We start from the raw sequence: 18008 nt of genomic DNA on the forward strand, positions 1-18008 counted from the left end.
GGATGGAGCCAAATGCTTTTTTAAATAACTTCATTTATCTTTTATGACCAATTGCAGGCATGGTAAGTGCGACAATCCAAACTGCGATGGAAATGAAACCTATAGTCCGTCAGGAACAACTGAAGAAATTAAAGAGTCAGTTAGATCCAAAGTGCAATTTAATTCCTGATTAATATTGTATTTGGAATAAAGGTTATTGCTGGAGAACCAGCAATTCCTGTGAAGTTATGTAGATATTTCCTTCTCCATACATCCGAGAACAATGTCAAATACGCTATTCCAGGCCATAGTTAGCACATGACGGAAACTGCTGGGCTCTGCCTCCCAAGTGGGTATTTTTTATAGAAGTTAGATTGTGGTGGTTTTTCTTAAAAACAAGCCATTTGCAGTAATAATGTTGTGAATTGTGGTGGAGCCCTGCTGCTTGGACTGAGAGCTGGACCCAGCGCTGCTGTGAATGATGGTACCACGAATGTTGGCATGCTGCTGATGTGGACTGATCAAGAAGCTGTTGCTGGGTCACTGTCCCAAGAAGGAAACGGCCAAATCTAAAGAGCTGGTGGATCAATTGGAGCAATAGCAGAGTGGCAAACCTTTCTGTGCCACTATTAATGTTTGCAATTGCTGAGCCAATACCCATTGATGAGGAAAAGTCAATCCTGTATGTAGAACCAGAATCCAAAGCTCTTAAGTGGAGAAATTGGACAGTTAGTTGCCCTTTTCTAATTGCCCTAAGCACTTTACTTGAGACTTTTCTAGACTGTGCAACACGTGTAAAGTATTGAAGAAATGGGTTTGTCACATTCTTCATTTCCATGTTCCAGCCTGACTGTCAGTGGCTTGAAATCCTGACACTCCTATTCAAGTTTCTAAAAATGTTTTTATTCTGAACGTAAATGTTTGCTTCAATTGACTTAATGGCACTTGATTACCATTTGCAGCTCTGAAAACATCAACTGCTGAAAGTGCAAGGGAGCTGGTGTTGCTGCTTCTCCAGAAACTAAGAAGGTCATTGAAAAGTAAGGTGAACACAATGTGTGACTGTCTACTAACAGCTTGCAGATCTGGCTGCATTTGTGGAGTGAAAGCAGAGTTAATGTTTTTCGTTGAATGACTCATGTTCACAACTTCAGATCTCTCTGAAGAAGGGTCACTTGACTCCAGGTGAACTCTACTTTCTCTCCACAGATGCTGCAAAATATGTTGGGTTTCTCCAGCAACCTCTGTATTTCTTTCAGATTGAAAACTTCCACAGTTTGTTATTTTACATTAAATAAATTATTGACTGGCATGTAATTTTTGCTCTATCGTTAGTCTTGTAAAAAAACATTTTAGGTGAAGCTTGCAGTGAATGCTGCAGACCTGATGCTGGGACTGAAACCTGGAGGTTTTGGCGTATGCTAAGGATGTTATATTGCCAGCAGTGACCAATGAAGAGATTCTTCATTGATGAAGGGCTTTTGCCCGAAAAGGCGATTTTCCTGCTCCTCAGATGCTGCCTGACCTGCTATGCTTTTCCAGCACGATTCTAATCTAAAATGAAGAGATTCTTGCCAGGGTTACTCATCAGTTGACAGCGCAGCTTAGTTTCAAGAGTTGCTACTCCAATAAGAGGGAGGACAGATCAACACATTTCTGAGCCCTACTGTTCATACTGATCATTGCTGAGGCTACACAGGTGGGCACAATCAGGGAAATGACGGAGGCAGGCTTGAAAGATTATGGAGAATCAAGATGTCAAAGAGGACTGGTCTATGTCAGCATGGCTTAGCAATGAGAAGGTGCCAGAGTCCCGACCTGCCATTTTCTAAATCCTACCACCTCCCAGTTAAAAGCCAGTGAATAATTGAGCATGCATTCACACTAAGTCGTTCAATAATCATTTCCAGATCTTCAATGTTCAGGCCTTCAGTTGTTCACTTCAAAGCACTGGACTGTGCAATGAGGCTACACATATTGAAAACACATTGACTACCTAACTCTCTGCTTCCCAATACTATTATATCGGCCACCTCCCCTCACCCATCTCTTCAAAAAGAACTGGCCATGGTTCAAGTTGAAAAAAGGCAACATATATTGCAGTCATAGCTTTTGAAAGTGGCCTTTTTGAACAGAATGTAATGTGAACAGGAGTTTCTGGAAAGCAGGAATTTCTGTAAGATTTCTCTTGACAACATCTCCCAGTGCTATAGCAAATACCACCATTCCAGACTACAGCCCCTCCCAATTTGTGCATTACTCTGGTGAGTAGAATGATTCCTCTTTTTTTTAAACAAATGTTGTATCAGCTCAATAGAGCCTTTTGGTCTTCAGGGTTTATTTCCAAATGTTTGCAAGTTGTTTATAGGTGTAAGCCTTTTGCTTAATTTGTGCTTCATTTTGACAGACCAGATTGTCAGGAGGATGGGAATCAAAGTTTGCCAGACGTAAGGGCACACCATGAGGAAGCAAGTTTGATTTGATCTGATTTTGATGTGGTTTAATTATGCTTCATTTGGAATACAATAATGTGAAAAGGGAATGTTGGAGAACCACTGATTACTTTAAAATGTTTTGTGCAATGCGACAAATGCCAGTTCAGACAACAGCAGCTACATTAAAGAGGGTGCTAGACTGTCTCTCAAGGAATTTAATATTAGTGACAGAGTTGTCTTAAACAGTAGTACCACCACCCTAAATGCTGAGATGGGAAATTACTTGCTGATCAATATTGAGGTTCTGTTTCTGGCCATTGGAGCGATAGTGAAAATACTGAAGAATTGGGTTCCTCTCCTTCACCCCACCTCATCGCTTCTCTTTGTTTCTCTTTCCTGCTCATCCTCACTCCCTCCAAAATCATTGCCATGGCTTCCAGACTTTGGTGACATTTGATGAAATATGGCTATGGATTGGGACCAGCTCCTGGTCTCCTCGCCTTGTCTATCTCCTATACAATGTCGCCATTGAATGCTTCGCACTTTTTATAATTTAAGTTGACCAGACGCCATGTGTATCCACGGAGTCAGGCACATTCCCTCGTAATAGTTATTTGTTTGAATCAAACTTATAAAGTGCTTTCATGGTGAATTCAATACAGGCAGCATCACATCCACACCGTTTCACTGATGTCATCAATTAATCGAAGCCTAAATACTGAGGTTATTACACTGCTCTGGGTCAGAGACTTGTAATTACTTCTGGGTTTATTATGGTCAGATCTTGCAGTTACCTCCGAATGGATGAAGGAGCAGAAAAAGAAAAGGAATAAAATTTTCTTTTCAACAATACAGCCAATACTGACTAATATGACATGAACCTTCAGTGAATTTGAAAAATGAGAAATTACTATATTCGGATTCTGAATCAAACATTGAGTTACAAATTGTGCTTGTAAGGGTTAAATTAGCAATAGAATGTGAAGAGCTTGAGTTTCTTTTTCTTAGATCAGGAAGTTAAACTTAAATCCTTGCATTTGGGATGTTTTCCCTCTGTCCCAGTTCAGAAAGTCTTTATTTGACCTCTTTATTCCCGATCCACCAGCTCCTGCCCTCACAGCTAAAACTCTCGATGTTGATAAGTGCCAAATATTAACTTGGGGATCATGCACATATTTAAAATGATCCAACTGGTACTTTATGATGAGTTGCAGCTGTGAAAATGTTGACACCTCACACTGTGAATTAGGTGGAAACCTAAGTTTGTCAGAAACAAAAGGAAACAGATTGGCAAGTAAGTCTGGTATAATGTCAGGTTTAAATCTGCTATGTTAGGGATCCAATATTGTGAAAGGGGAGTGCTGGCAGTTGTTGTAAGATTATGTCAGGGTTCCCTCACGAAGGCATCCAATGGCAGTGTGGTGAACACTAACACAGATGAGAACAATCACAGAAAACAACTGCTTGACTGGTTCAGAAATGCTTGGCTTATTTTGAGAGACCAATCTTGGATCAGCATAAAACATCCAAAGTTTTTCAATGGTCGGTTGAACTTTGCTTGTTTTTTAGTATGAAGGTCTTGCATAGCCCAGAAATGGCTATAAACAATGTTGACATATTAAATAAATGGTTTTCTCTTCTTTTCACCCTGTACTGTCTCTTCCACACCCCAACCCCAGCATTCCCTCAGTGTGGTGTACTGTAGACATCCTGTGGAAGTCAAAAGAACCACATACCAACACGACCACGATGGTTCATGATGCATCTTGAAAAAAAATAATGTCCAAGCAACATTTTCCAGATCATAGGACAGCATTGCCAAAACACTCCAGGGGGATGGGTGGTGATGGCAGCAATAACTAATAACATTAGCAAGATTACAAGACTGGGATACAAGGTCTACTGCTTTGTCATTAGCCCCCTCATTAACTTCACCATTACAAGGCTAAAATCGGGAGCATTGGAATCTTCACTGCTCACCTGGTGATTGGTTTAATTGCAACAATAGTCAAGAAGCTTAATGTGATCAAAGAGAGAGCAGTTTAATTGACTGGCAAAAGAACTAACGTACCTAATTTCCACTCCCTTCACTATCACTGCGCTACGATGTTGGGCTACCTAGCACTTACACTCCACGGAACGGACTACAGCAGCTCATTAGGCTTACACTGAAAAGACTTTTCCTGTCTATAATCTCTATTTCTGAAGCGAACAACGATCAGCTAAAGGCCTGTTACACCTGATTCTGACTTTGCATGGATATCTCTGTTCTTTTCTTATCACTATGACAAAATAATGCGATTTATTAAAATTGCACAGTCATTGACTAACTTAAGAAAACTAGTCGATCAGGCTTGGAATATTGAATCTCAAGTCTGCGATTATTTTTTTTTGTTAAATTGCTTTGGACTTAATTCTGGATAAGGTTACTGATGTTAAATGACTGAATTTGTGCTCTTTGATGAATTGCAGTTCTGGAAACATTGTCAGTGCAAACAGTGAGGGAAATGGGAATGCAGGTTCTCCTGGATCAAGTGAAGTAATTGCAAAGTAAGTTTAGTTGCAGTCATGACTAAGTTAGTCATTATATCAGAATATGACAAACCATTTGGAAATAACTGGTGAGCTGGTAGTTTGTGCAATGTTATACAACGATCAATGGTAACAGATCGGACGCAATGATTTGATCAGCTCTCAAAGAGGAACTTGCCTATGTTCATTCCCAAGTCCTTTTACTATGTGATACTGCAAAACCTCTCCTTACGAAAATTGTAGATTCCTTTTGAAGACCTCAGTTGAAGCTGCCTCCTCCACTATACCATTAGACAGAACATTCCAGTTTCCGATCTATGCTGTTTTTTGTATTCCTTGTCACCATTGATTTATTTTGCTGATCATCTTAAATCAGTGTCCTTTTCTTCTCAAGCCTTTTAAAAATATAATCCGCACAGTATGGAAACAGGCCACTCGGCCCAATAAGTCCACACCAACCCTCCACAGAGTAACCAATCCAGATACATTCTCCTACCCTTTACTCTACTCTATGCAAATCCCTCATGATTTTGAACACTTGTATAATGTCTTATTTATCTTCAGTTCTCCAAACAGAGCAGCCCGTGCTTCTTCAAACTATCCAAATAGTTGTCCAGTTGCTCATCTCTGGTACAAGTTTTGTGTACCTTTTGTGCACCATCTCAAATCACTTCCTGAAGCGTGCTGCATAAACACTAGACATGAGGGAAAAGCAGGACTGTTTATAACCATTTGTCATAATTTCCTTATTTTGCATGCCACGGTCCTATTTATAATGTTCAGAATCCTAATGATATCTTCAATCTGTATTGCCAACTTCATAATTTGTGTGCATACACACAATATGTATAAAATGCATTAAATATTAGACTGGGATCATTTAAGGAGGCACAGATACTTGTATCGAAATAATTTAGCTTGTGTATAAAATGAACAAGGAACAATACAGAAAAGTTCTGAGTTGGAGGAGGGCTGAATTCAATGGGCCAAGAGGGCATTTGAGCACAAATCTGGGCAATGTTCAGCTTCAGCTGTACAGTACAGCTTAACATTTCCACAAGCAGGAAATGGTGGCAAAAACAATACTCTAATTCCCTGCATAATGTTGCAAAGAATATGGATTATTGTTAACCCCAGTGAGAACCATACTAAAGCGAGACAATTCAGAGGGAAAATAAAGATTAAGGGAGACTGACAGCTAACTTTAAAACGGAATCTAAAAGTAATTATTAGTCACAAACAGTGAAAGGGTGGCAAAAGAATGAGTGGGGCCAATGATCATGAATCCTCTGTTTAAAATTCACAGGTGCAGGGGCCTGGTTGTGGTATTATGAAGAGGAAGTTCATGCCCAGTTCATGGTGAAAAAAAGTAGTTGAGACTTGGATGAGATGAAGTTTGACAGAATTTTAGAAAGGCTAAAATAAATCAAAATTGCAGATGCTGGAAATCTGAAACAAAAGTGAAACTGCTGGAGAATCTCAGCAGGTTTGGCAGCATTAGTGGCGGGAAAGCAGCGTTAATGTTTTTGAGTCCTGTGACACTTGAGCATCTCCAGCTATTTCTGCTTCATTTAGAAAGGCTGATTGTCATTGAGTGTTGGTAACTGACAACAACTGAATTGGAGACACCTGAGGATACAGAGAAGAGGAGCATTGAAGCTGAAGTGATAATATCCACAACAACCTAATCCTGTTCAAACAGAGGCATGGAATCAGAGACTGGAGAATCACAACATTTAAAATATTTTGGTTCAAAATTGTCTGGATAAATCCAGCAACCAGATTCATCTTAGTGGTGGGGAAGCTTCTAATGAACTGTAATCTCAGCCTCAAGCAACAATACTGGGAACTCATATGGACTAACTTTATATGCTGACTAGAAAATCTAATGTGTAACCTGTTTACCTAAATCATCTGATGACGGCTTATAATTCTGAATCTTCAGATTTCTTGGGTATTTAAGCCGGTTTAGAAACGTAGAAAATAGGAGCAGGAGGAGGCAGGAGAATGGCAGAGCTTGCTCTGCCATTCATCACGATCATGGCTGATTGTCCAACTCAATAGCCTGATCATGCTTTCGCCCCATAACATTCGATCCCATTTGCCCCAAGTGCGATATAAAGCTGCCTCTTTAATTGTAGTTGAAAGTGCTTGCTTGAAGTATCTTAATTTGTCCTTAGGTTCAATTGAAGCTGAGAAGCAAACATGGAGTCCAATCTCTGGCCAAATTCTGAGGAAGTTGACAATTTAAGTTCACGAGAAAAGAAAGTTACAGTCAAAAAGTAAGTTTGATCCAATGTACGACCATGTTATGCTTCAGCATGTGTTCAGTCTCTTTCTGAACCTGTGCCAACCTTCAAAGTTTAAGCCTATAGGATGTTGCTTGATTGGAACAGCATTTCCTCAATCAATATTATGTGTCGTGAGATTAGTAATTCCCAGTTTATTCCCACAGATCTCCCCATGTGATTATATTAACTCTTTCAGGTCATTTCGATTTTCATCTGGAAGTAACTCAGCAGTTTATCCCAGTTTTCCAGACCTCCCTCATTGTTCAATTTAATTTGAGGAATGTCTAATTCACAATCATCTTGATTAGCTTTTGAACAAAATACATCTCTTCAAGCCACAGAATGGTCACAGAAATAGGAGGAGCAGTAAACCATTCAGCACCTTAAGCATGTGGTGCTGTTCAAAATGATGATGGCTGATTATCCAACTCAGTACTCTGTTCCATCATTCTTTGATCCCTTTAGTCCGAAAAAAAATCTATTATGTTTTGGACTCAATCAATTTCTATGACAGTGAATTCCAAAGAGTCACCACTGTCAGGGTGAAGAAAAGTTTCCTCATCTCAGTCCAAAATGCCCGAACCAGTATTCTTCGACCGTGAGCCCTGGTTCGGGACTCCCCAGCCGTGGAGAACATCCTTCCTGGTTATCTAATTCTGGGCATAAACACTGACTTGTGCTCCATTTTGTGATCTTCGCCTGGGTCATGTATGAGGAGGGTTGTTCTCTCTGTTGCCACACTTTGACAGTGCAAGTTAACATCTTGCTGATAGTAAGCTGGAAGCAAGGTAGCCATTTGTTGCTAAAAAAAAGATAGGACTGAGTGATCACTGCCCATATTCAAAAGGGAAGAATGACCTACTGAGGAGAGATATTAGAGAACTTTTTGTATCTTTAACGGTGGACACTGACAGAAATTACTGACTCCAGTAGAACACACTGGGAATCAGCAAAGGTGACCCAAAGTGCTGATTCCTAATTACACATATTGCACTTTCCAAATGACAACAGCCCATTGGTTGAGAGGTTTGCCTTTTATCAAAATTAAAATGTTCAGCGATGTATGACACACCTCTGGAGTAGGTGGGACAGGAATCCAAGTCTACTAAATCTCATTTAGGAACTTAAGCCTACTGACCAAGGGTAGGGAGACTATCATTCTATCATCAGAGGTCTGTTTTGCATCTCATACAGAATTGATGCAATTGCCCTTAATTGCTTAATTAATCCCTGGGGATGTAAATAAAAAACCACTTATCAGAGCATTGTGTGTTGCTCAGGTGCCACTGAGTATAATGCTGATCTTTGAGTCGGAGGGTTCAAGATCTACCCTCGGGGTTAGAATACACTAATTGATACTGACACGGCAGTGCAATCCTGAGATAATCCTGCACATTAGACGTGTATGAGGCATTAAACCAACCAAAGCCACTCTGCACTCTAAAGGGACCCTTATTATTTTGAATTAAAGTGAGATTATATCTGGGTGTCCCGGCCAATATTTATCGCTCAATCCCGATGAGCAGGCGATCTGGTCATCATCTCCTTCCTGCTTTTCTCACGGTACACAAATTAGATATCACATTTCTGACATGTGACTACATGATCAAAAGTACTTCGGTTGTTGTATCGAACATCTCTGATTGAAAATTGGCTTTGTCAGAACCTGCATGTATTATTACTCAACTTGGCCGTTCATTTTTCACTCTCTCAACACTCTCTGTTGTAAGAAAGCGCTCCTTTCCAACTTCCACCAAAGGAGAATGAGACAAACTCAGTGCTGTAACATTTCACTTTGTACTAACATCTGGATCAAACTGAAATACCATTCAATGCAAATATAAAACGAACTGAACCGGTTTTAAAGGATTAAAACAAATTATATTTTTCACCAAAGGAGTGTATTGAAATATTTCAATAGTTCTCATTGTGTCAAGTACAAGCAAATAGTGGAGTCTGTTGCAATCTATTTTATCTTGTCTAAAGAATAGGCTGAGGAAAAGCATTGCAGGCTCTTTGAATTCGAGAATGAGGAAAGGAGTACAGTGTGGAACAGTAACTAACAGCAGGAAAATTATTCTTCAGATTAGAATAGATGTGTAGTGGAATATACTAAAATGATAGAATGAGAGAAGCTAAAGTGGGATATTGTCAGCAGAATGTTTTATAAGCTTGTTAATGTCGGGTCAGTCAGGATCTTATTGAATGGTGGAACAGGCTCGAAGCGCCAAGTGACATATTCTCATTTACTGTTCATACCTCGAAACAATTTTGTTAGTTACTCGAGCGTAAGTATTAAACACATTTTAAACTGTTACATGGGCACATGCTGATATTGACGTCTATGATTCCCTGGGTTTGATAGTATGTAGTTGACAGTGGCCCCAGGGGCTCTGCGCTTGCTTCAGAGATCTGGAAAGAGATGTTTAGGATACTGTGAGGTGGCATTAAGATGTTATATAAATGCGCAACTTTTCTACTCTGCTAGGGTAGAGAGGGTTTTGCTCTCTATCAAACCTGTGCATCATTTGACTTCAATCTGCTTTTCTTTGTTGCATTATTGTATGGAGTTTATTCTCTTAAGTCAATAGCCTGGGCTTTGCACAAAGTTTAAGAGGTTTTTACTCACATTGGTGAGTTTCTGTCTCCCATGAGGTAGATTCATTGCAGTCAGTAATTGGAAATATAGCAGATCAAATATAATGTTGTTAATTGTTATTACATCTTTTAACATGGATAACTATGTTCTATGAACCTCAAGATTTAAAAGCCTTTTCAGTGGTGCCACTGCTGATTTAACCAATGCGCTATACTGGTGAACTCACTGATACTGAAACCTCTATAATCTGGGACAATGATGAAATAGAAACTGACTGGAACTGCAACTTATCAAGAAAACTAGGGATCAGCGAGAGGGTGAGGCCGAAGCTCAGAACACAGAGGCACTGCAAACCCAAACACCCATTGACACAGTTTCTCAAGATGAATTATGATGTGGTTCTGCATTATTCGGTTCTGATCTCCGTGGTTTGTGGAAAAAAAATGATATCTGCTAGAAGACAACTACAAAGCTCTCTTGCGATAATGTGACACAGAATCAAGTGAAGTTTGGAGTTCTCCTTATGGGGCATCTTTCATCCTTTCAAATGGCAGCTGAATTTGGTGATCAGGTATCAGTTACTATCAAATTGGATGAAATATTGATAGTGATTGCTTTATTTACATTTCCCTATCTCTGAGGTTTGCCCCATTTCTTTATAAAAGGGCCAATGTGTGTGAGATCTCTTTCGTGCTGTCCATAGGATAGCCGTGCTCCTGCCACTGTGCAACTTCATATTGATATCTGCCTTTCAAAACAATCTGAATCTATGGTCCAATACTGGTGTCGGAATTAACCAGGGTTCATAATATAATTACTAATTCTTCAACTGCTGCAAACCAATATGGGCTAGATTTTCAAACTGTCATTATCACAAAGGTGCTTTTGGTGCCACATTCAGTATTCAGAATACAATTAGGTTTTCTGTTAGTGCAGAATTTCTCTCTATTACTTTAAATAATAGTGTGCTGTGTGTGTGTGTGCATGTGGTTTGTTTCTATTTCTTTCTGTTCCTCAATGGCTTTGAAATTGTTGTTGTATAGGATCAAAGACAAAGTAATGTCTCCACAAGGACATTGTTGCTGGTTTTCCTCTGAGACCAGTGTTGAACTTTACCAGTTCATTGTAGGCCTGATACATTATAGTTAAGTTTCACCTCTGCCAGCTGGTACAACATGGAAATTTGAGTATTGATGAAAATAAAGTTTTTTTATTTAAGTCTTTAATATTGTACTTAGCAGGACACTCTCAAGAATTCCAATGGAAAGGGAGAAAGCATTTACTCTGTCTGGGTAATGAGTGCAGATTGGTAAAGGCATGAAGAGTGGATCAGGTGATGGTTGGCAGTTAACTGCCAATGCTTGTTGTAATTCGGCTAAATTGGTGATGGCCATTCTCTGTCTCATTTGGCATGACAATACCTTGACCACTCAGGCAACCTGCCAATTTAAAACATAACAAAGTTCAGTTGTCAACTGTCCATCACCATCTGACCAGTTCATGTTTCCATTGGGAACATCTCGATAAATCATTGTGCACTTCCCAAAGCATCAGAACTCTTTTCTTGTTCAGTATAAAATGTTGTTTCCCTTTATGTCAAAATATTTCTGTATTTGCAAACAATCGTTTGAATTTGGGAACCTTTTGTTAATGGAGTATCCAACATCCAGCTGATATGATTAAAATGGAATCTAGTTTTCGAATTTGAAATGATTTAACCCCCTGACAAGCCCACTTTGTTCATGAAGATCCTCTTTGAATATTGTATCAGTCTGGCTGTTGAAAGACAGCTTTGGAAAGTTGTTTACTTTGGTCAATTTCAATTTAATGAATTGCTGAAACGGTGCAAAATGCATTCTATTGCATTTACAAAACTAAGATATCTTGTGAAATCAGGAGATGTGCACAGTGCAAATAAAAATCCCATTTACTGCTGGCCTGGACAAGACTGGTAAACTTAAACTTGTGCTTATACAGAAAGGACTGAGATCTTAACTGGCTCATTATCATATAATGTATTGAGTTTAAACTTATGTCTATCTCTAAATTCTTCAAAGCCTTGATCCACGCTGTCTTGTACCCCTTATATACGCACTCTGTTCTTTGGTTCTCTGATTACTTTATATCTTTTTGTCCATGAGTATGGCCAAGCCCCCTTAATTAGCTATACTTTACTGATACACTTCCTCAGATGCCCTCTGGTACTCATTCTCTCTTTGAAAGCTTGCGTAAAAGCCGGTTTCATGTTTTTGGTCTTGGTCCTAACTCTTCTGATACATGCCAATAAACTTCTCCTGTTTGGCATTTGGTGCATCCTTTTCTAGTTTGGAAGGTCGGACTCGAATAAATATAGGGTTAAAGACAGGATTCTTGACAGTGTGGAGGAACAGAGGGATCTGGGTGTGCAGTACATAGATCCCTCAAAGTTACCACCCAAATGAATAGGGTTGTTAAGAAAGCATTTGGTGTTTTGGCTTTCATTAACCAGGGGATCGAGTTTGAGAGCCGCGAGATTTTGCGACAGCTCTCCAAGTCCCTGGTGAGACCACACTTGGAATATTGTGTCCGGTTCTGGTCGCCCTACTATAAGAAAGATGTGGAGACTTTGGAGAGCATTCAAAGAAGGTTTACCAGGATGTTGCCTGGACTGGAGGGCTTGCCTTATGAAGAAAGGTTGAATAAGCTCAGACGTTTCTCTCTGGAGAGAAGGAGAAAAAGAGGAGACCTGATTGAGGTCTACAAGATAATGAGAGGAATAGATAAAGTCAATAGCTGGACACTTTTCCCCAGGGCAGGATTGACTGGTACAAGGGGTCATATTTTTAAGATATTAGTAGAAAGGTATAGAGGAGACGTCAGGGGTAGGTTCTTTATGTAGAGAGTTGTGAATGCATGGAATGCATTGCCAGTGGTGGTGGTGGAAGCAGAGTCATTAGGGACTTATAAGCAACTGCTGGACATGCACATGTTTAGCAGTGAGTTGAGGGGTGTGTAGGTTGTTATTTTACATTAGGATTAAACCTCGGCACACCATCGTGGGCCAAAGGGCCTGTTCTGTGCTGTACTTTTCTATGTTCTTTATTAAAGCATCTCATAGATGTGAGTATTTAATGTCCACTTTAGCAGATTTAATTGATTCTAATTGGAATGTATCTGCCAAAGCTTTAGCAAAACTGAATCAGCAAACTGATTCAAACTGTGCACACATCCATCATATAACATTGCTGCTCCACATTAACTTTTCAAATGCACTGCTCCATTCCAAATAGCGGACCACCCGTTCCCATTCATAGATATTTGTTTCTGATCGATGGAAGTGGTTGTTTCGGTACTTCTGCCATTTTTATTGAATTCATCTCAAGTTACACTTTAGAATTTAACACTCAGGACAAGACTGTTTGTGTTAAGCTTTATCAATTTTGACCAGTCTGCCAGCTCTTCATGTTCTTGAATATTGGAATGGGACTGGGTTCTATCAGCCCTCTGGGGACAAGCAGCAAGGTGGATAATAATAAGGGAAGGAAGGAGTTTCAGTGGCTCTCATATTTCCACCTCCGTAGTATTTTATTGATCCCAAATTCGGGAAAGGATGGCCACTCAGGTGGTCAGCGTAGAGTCTGTTCCCGCCAATGCTGGCGGTTTGTTAGCAGTATGTGAGTCCTCCATTGTGTGGGAGACCTCCTCCTGCATCCTAGAGACACGCCTGCAGGATGTCCCTCGTAATGAAGTACGTTATGGCTCATAACAGGGCATCCCATCTGCATATTGGAACAGTCTCCTGTCCATGGTCGCGATCATTACGGGAACTGGAAATCAGAGTAAGTGAGTGAAAGAAGCCGTGAGGGCTAGAGTGTTCACAACATTCCCAGGACCAGGTTGGCAGGTCCTACTGAGACCATTAATAAGTCATTAAGATCCCCCAATGGAGCATGGACACTGGGTTACTCCTACTCCTAGTAAGAGTACTGTGATTACTGCTGTTTCAGTGCTATCAAGCAAATAGTGAAGTGTGGCCATGTGATAAAATCATTTACATTCAGTGCTGAATACTTGAGACTTTTTTGTGAGAAACTTTAAAAGTCTTCTCGATGTTCTTAAAGGACATTTTGTTTCATACAATGGTGATTTTCTACATAGGAGTACAGAGGAAAAACAGACCATTTGGCACAATCAGTTCATGCCAGCGCTTATGTTCCACTCAAGATGTTTCACATCTTTCCTCATCTAAATCGCCCATTGTAATTCTCTATTCCCATCCCTTCCAAGTGCTCGCCTAGTTTCCTTGAAATACATCTAAATTATTGATTTCAACTATTCCGTCTGGTCACATATTACCCGTTCTCATCATTCTTTCAGTGAAGAGGTTTCTTCTGAATTCTCTTTTGGATTTCTTGAGGTACCGTTTTGTATTGACAGCCTCTAGTTATGTTCTACCCCGTAGTGAATTTTTTTCTCTGTACCTTTTCTTTTCAAAACCTTTCATAATTTTAGTACTGTCAACCTTCTTTTCAAGAGAGAAGTGAACAGCGCAACAATTCTTCCTTGATATACACAGCCAGAAACTTGTGTATCATTCTCATAAATCTTCTCTTCACTCTCTCTCATACATTCTATAATATGTCAACTCTTAATTATAGTCAACCAAATTTCTTTCGTAACCCTACTTTCACAACTATCCCTTTAGATATAAAGTTTAGAGTCTTGTTTGCATTTTTATGGCCTTTGGAACCTGTGGTGAAATTGTTAGTGACTGATGTAATTGTCTGAAATCCCTTTGTTTGTCTCCCTCACTTAGACGTGCATCTTTGAATAAATGACCTGCACATTATTTCTACCAAGATGTAACACCTTACGGTTATCTGTGTGGATCTTCATTTGCTAATTATTTGAACATGCCGTAAATTAATTAATGATCTCTTGCAACTTCTTGTAGCCTTCAGAATTGGCTTCATTTCAACATTCCTTTCCAATTTGGTGTCATTGAATTGCTAATTTTTTTCTCGTAATTAGATGCAATATTAATTTGCAGTCTTACTTTATTTTGTTTTGAATTTTTAGAGAGGTGCAGTAATCCACACGGTAACTATAACAACTAAATGTAGAATGACAGATAGATGAAAATTATTGCACACACAGGACTAACTAATAGACTCTATTAACTTCAACGTCAAAATAGGGAATTATTTTGTACACGAATGATATGGTGAGATTATCCGTAGTGCAATCACTTTTGTCCATTTCTTCTTTGTTGCAGTTTATTTCCCCAGGTCTTTCTGTGCGAGTGGTATGAAATTGAAAAGGCACCCATCCTCCATTTTAAACTAAATGATAATAAAAAAAACAGCGTTTATATAAAATGTAACATGATTTATGAAACCATCCCACTAGGCTTATACATATTCACAGCCATGTAGAGTTATATAGGGAGAGGCTGAATGAGCTGGGGCCGATTTCCCTGGAGCGTTGGAGGCTGAGGGGTGACTTTATAAAGGTTTATAAAATCATCAGAGGCATGGGTACAGTGAATAGACAAGGCTTTTTCGCTAGGGTGGTTGGAGTCTCATCTAAACCTATACTCGTGAGTATAGGTTTAGAGTGAGAGGGGAAAAAGTTGAAAGTACCTAAGAAGTAACTTTTTCATGCAGGAGATGGTGTGTATGGAATGAACTGCCACAGGAAGCAGTGGTGGCTGGTGCAATTTCAACATTTAAAAGGCATCTGAGTGTGTCGACGAATAGGAGGGTTTAGAGGGATATGGGCCAAGTACTGGCAAATGGGACTAGATTAGTTTAGGATATATGGTCAGCATCGGCGAGACTGAAAGATCTGTTTCCAAGTTGTACATCTCTATGACTCTATGATCTACCCCTTTGCTCTTAATGTACTCGTTGAATCTCTTTGGATTATCTTTAACATTATCTCCCAAGGCTACCTCATTTTCCTTTCCTGCCCTCCTCATTTCCCTCTTTACAATGTCCCTGCACCTCTTGTACTCTTCGGGATTCACTTGATCTCATTTCTCTATATCTAATATACGATTCATTCTTAATCTGAACCAGAGCCTCAATATCTTTATTCCTCCAGTGTTCCCTCCTCTTACCAGCCTTATCTTCACACCAACAGGAACATCACGCCTCCGAACTCTCGTTATCTCACTTCTGAAAGCCTCACTCTTGCCGGCCGTCACTTGAGCTGCAAACAGTCTACTCCAATCAACCGTTGAAAGTTTTTGCCTCATACTATCAAAATTTGCCCTCGTCCAATTAAGAACTTTAACTTATATATAATGCCAATCCTTTCCATAAATATTTTACAACTAATTGAATTATGACCCCGGCCCCAAAAAGCTCCCCTACGAACCATTCAGTCACTTGCCCTGCCTTATATCACAAGAGTAGGTCAGGTTTGTTCCTTCTGTGAGAGTTGCATCTCCATATTAATGAAGAAAATTGACTTTAGCACTTACCAAATTCCTCACCATCCAAGCACTTAAGACCATGGCTGTCCCACTTTATGTTTGGAAGGTTAAAATTTGCTATTATTCCAATCCTATTATTCTCACGTATAAATAAGATCTTTCGACATATTTGCTACTCAATTTCACTCTGACAACTGGGGGGACTGTTACAATCGCATCAAAGTAATCATGCTTTTCTTATTTCTGAGTTCCATCCACATAGCTTCACTAGACCATCCCTCAGAAATACCTCGCTTTAGAACAGTAGTAATGTTTCACCACAAGAAAAATTGACTCCAATCTCCTTCTAGTTCTTCCTATTTCTGCCGTACCTTTGATGATGGGAGGGGCTTTGAACATAAATTATTCAATTTATTGGTGATGGTTAGTAGCTGAAAATAAAGATACTATGGGTGACTTGGGTGATGGGAAATAAAAGGTTACATTGTGTGGAAGGAAAATTCTGGATAGAAACAAGAATTTTAAAAAACGAACTCCATTCTGTCTGTCCAGGTCTTGCCTACACCGCTCTACCTCTAGAGTCCTTTCCTTTTTGTACTTGTTAACCATTTGTTAACGGGTGTTTGCTGTTTCAGAATGTAGGTTGCCTTATCGTGTACGTTCTCAGAGTTCAGTGTTTGGAATCCTTGTTGGTTCAACCTGTGCGTTGGTCTATAATGCAAAATTACAGAAAAATATTAATAGCAATTTAAAATAAAATGTTAGGATATTGGAAGAACAACTAAAAGCTTCAAACCCTGTGGGAAAGGCTTGTGGGAAAGGACGTGGAAAGGAGCAGGGTTTCCAGAACTTCTCATCTCTGCCTTCCCTGATCGAAATCAACCTGTGATTTATAATATTTGAGGATTGTTATTCATTGATATCGGTGTGTCAGATAGATCTCAGTCTCAGGGAGATGTGACGTGCTTCTTTGTTTTGTGATGAACTCAGGGGAACATACAATAGTAAGGGGGTAAACCCAAAGGGGTGCAGGAGCAGAGGATGCCCCGTGTGTATGTGCACAAATCAAGGAATGTACCATGACACGTGGACAGAAGAGCAAATAAACCCTACTTCATCACCCTACGCTGTAGAAATAAACACAAAACAATTATGTTAAACTGAAATAAAACAGTCTCTTGTCTCATCTAGTTTCAGGTGCCACGTTTTTGAAAAAAAATGCAAAGTTATGAGATTGAGTGCGTAACTGATTCACAACACTATTCCCGGGATGATACGCCTCACCAACTCTGAGAAATTGAGAATGTTCTCCTCTGCTGATAGTTTCCAGACTCTGTGAACAGCTGCTATGATTGGTTCTCAATTCTATCTTGCGTCATATAGATCTCAATAGCTGAATATTTCAAGTACTCATGAGCTCTGCCTTGCCTGATCTCAGCGACCTCTGATTTAAGATTTTTTGAGGGTTGCTGTTCCGTAATATCCCTGTATCAGACAGATCTCAGTCTCATTCCCTGGGATTTGACAGGTGTGGTGTGTCAAGTAGATCCCAGGAATTGTGCTCCATGAGATTTATGTGTGAGAAAATTCCAGTTCTGAGAATAAGCCCTTGGATTGTGCACGTGTTGTGTCTGAAAACCTGACTGAACGTTGTCATTTTTGGCTGATGAATGTTTCGTTGGGCGCTTCAGGTGGCGATTTCTGTATTACTAACCCAGGCTGCCCTGACATTGGGAGTACTTTTAGTTTAAACA

This window comes from Chiloscyllium plagiosum, unplaced genomic scaffold (assembly GCF_037043375.1).
Source record: "Chiloscyllium plagiosum isolate Xiang-an unplaced genomic scaffold, Cpla_swu_hap1 HiC_scaffold_38, whole genome shotgun sequence".
Classification (NCBI taxonomy): Eukaryota; Metazoa; Chordata; class Chondrichthyes; order Orectolobiformes; family Hemiscylliidae; genus Chiloscyllium; species Chiloscyllium plagiosum.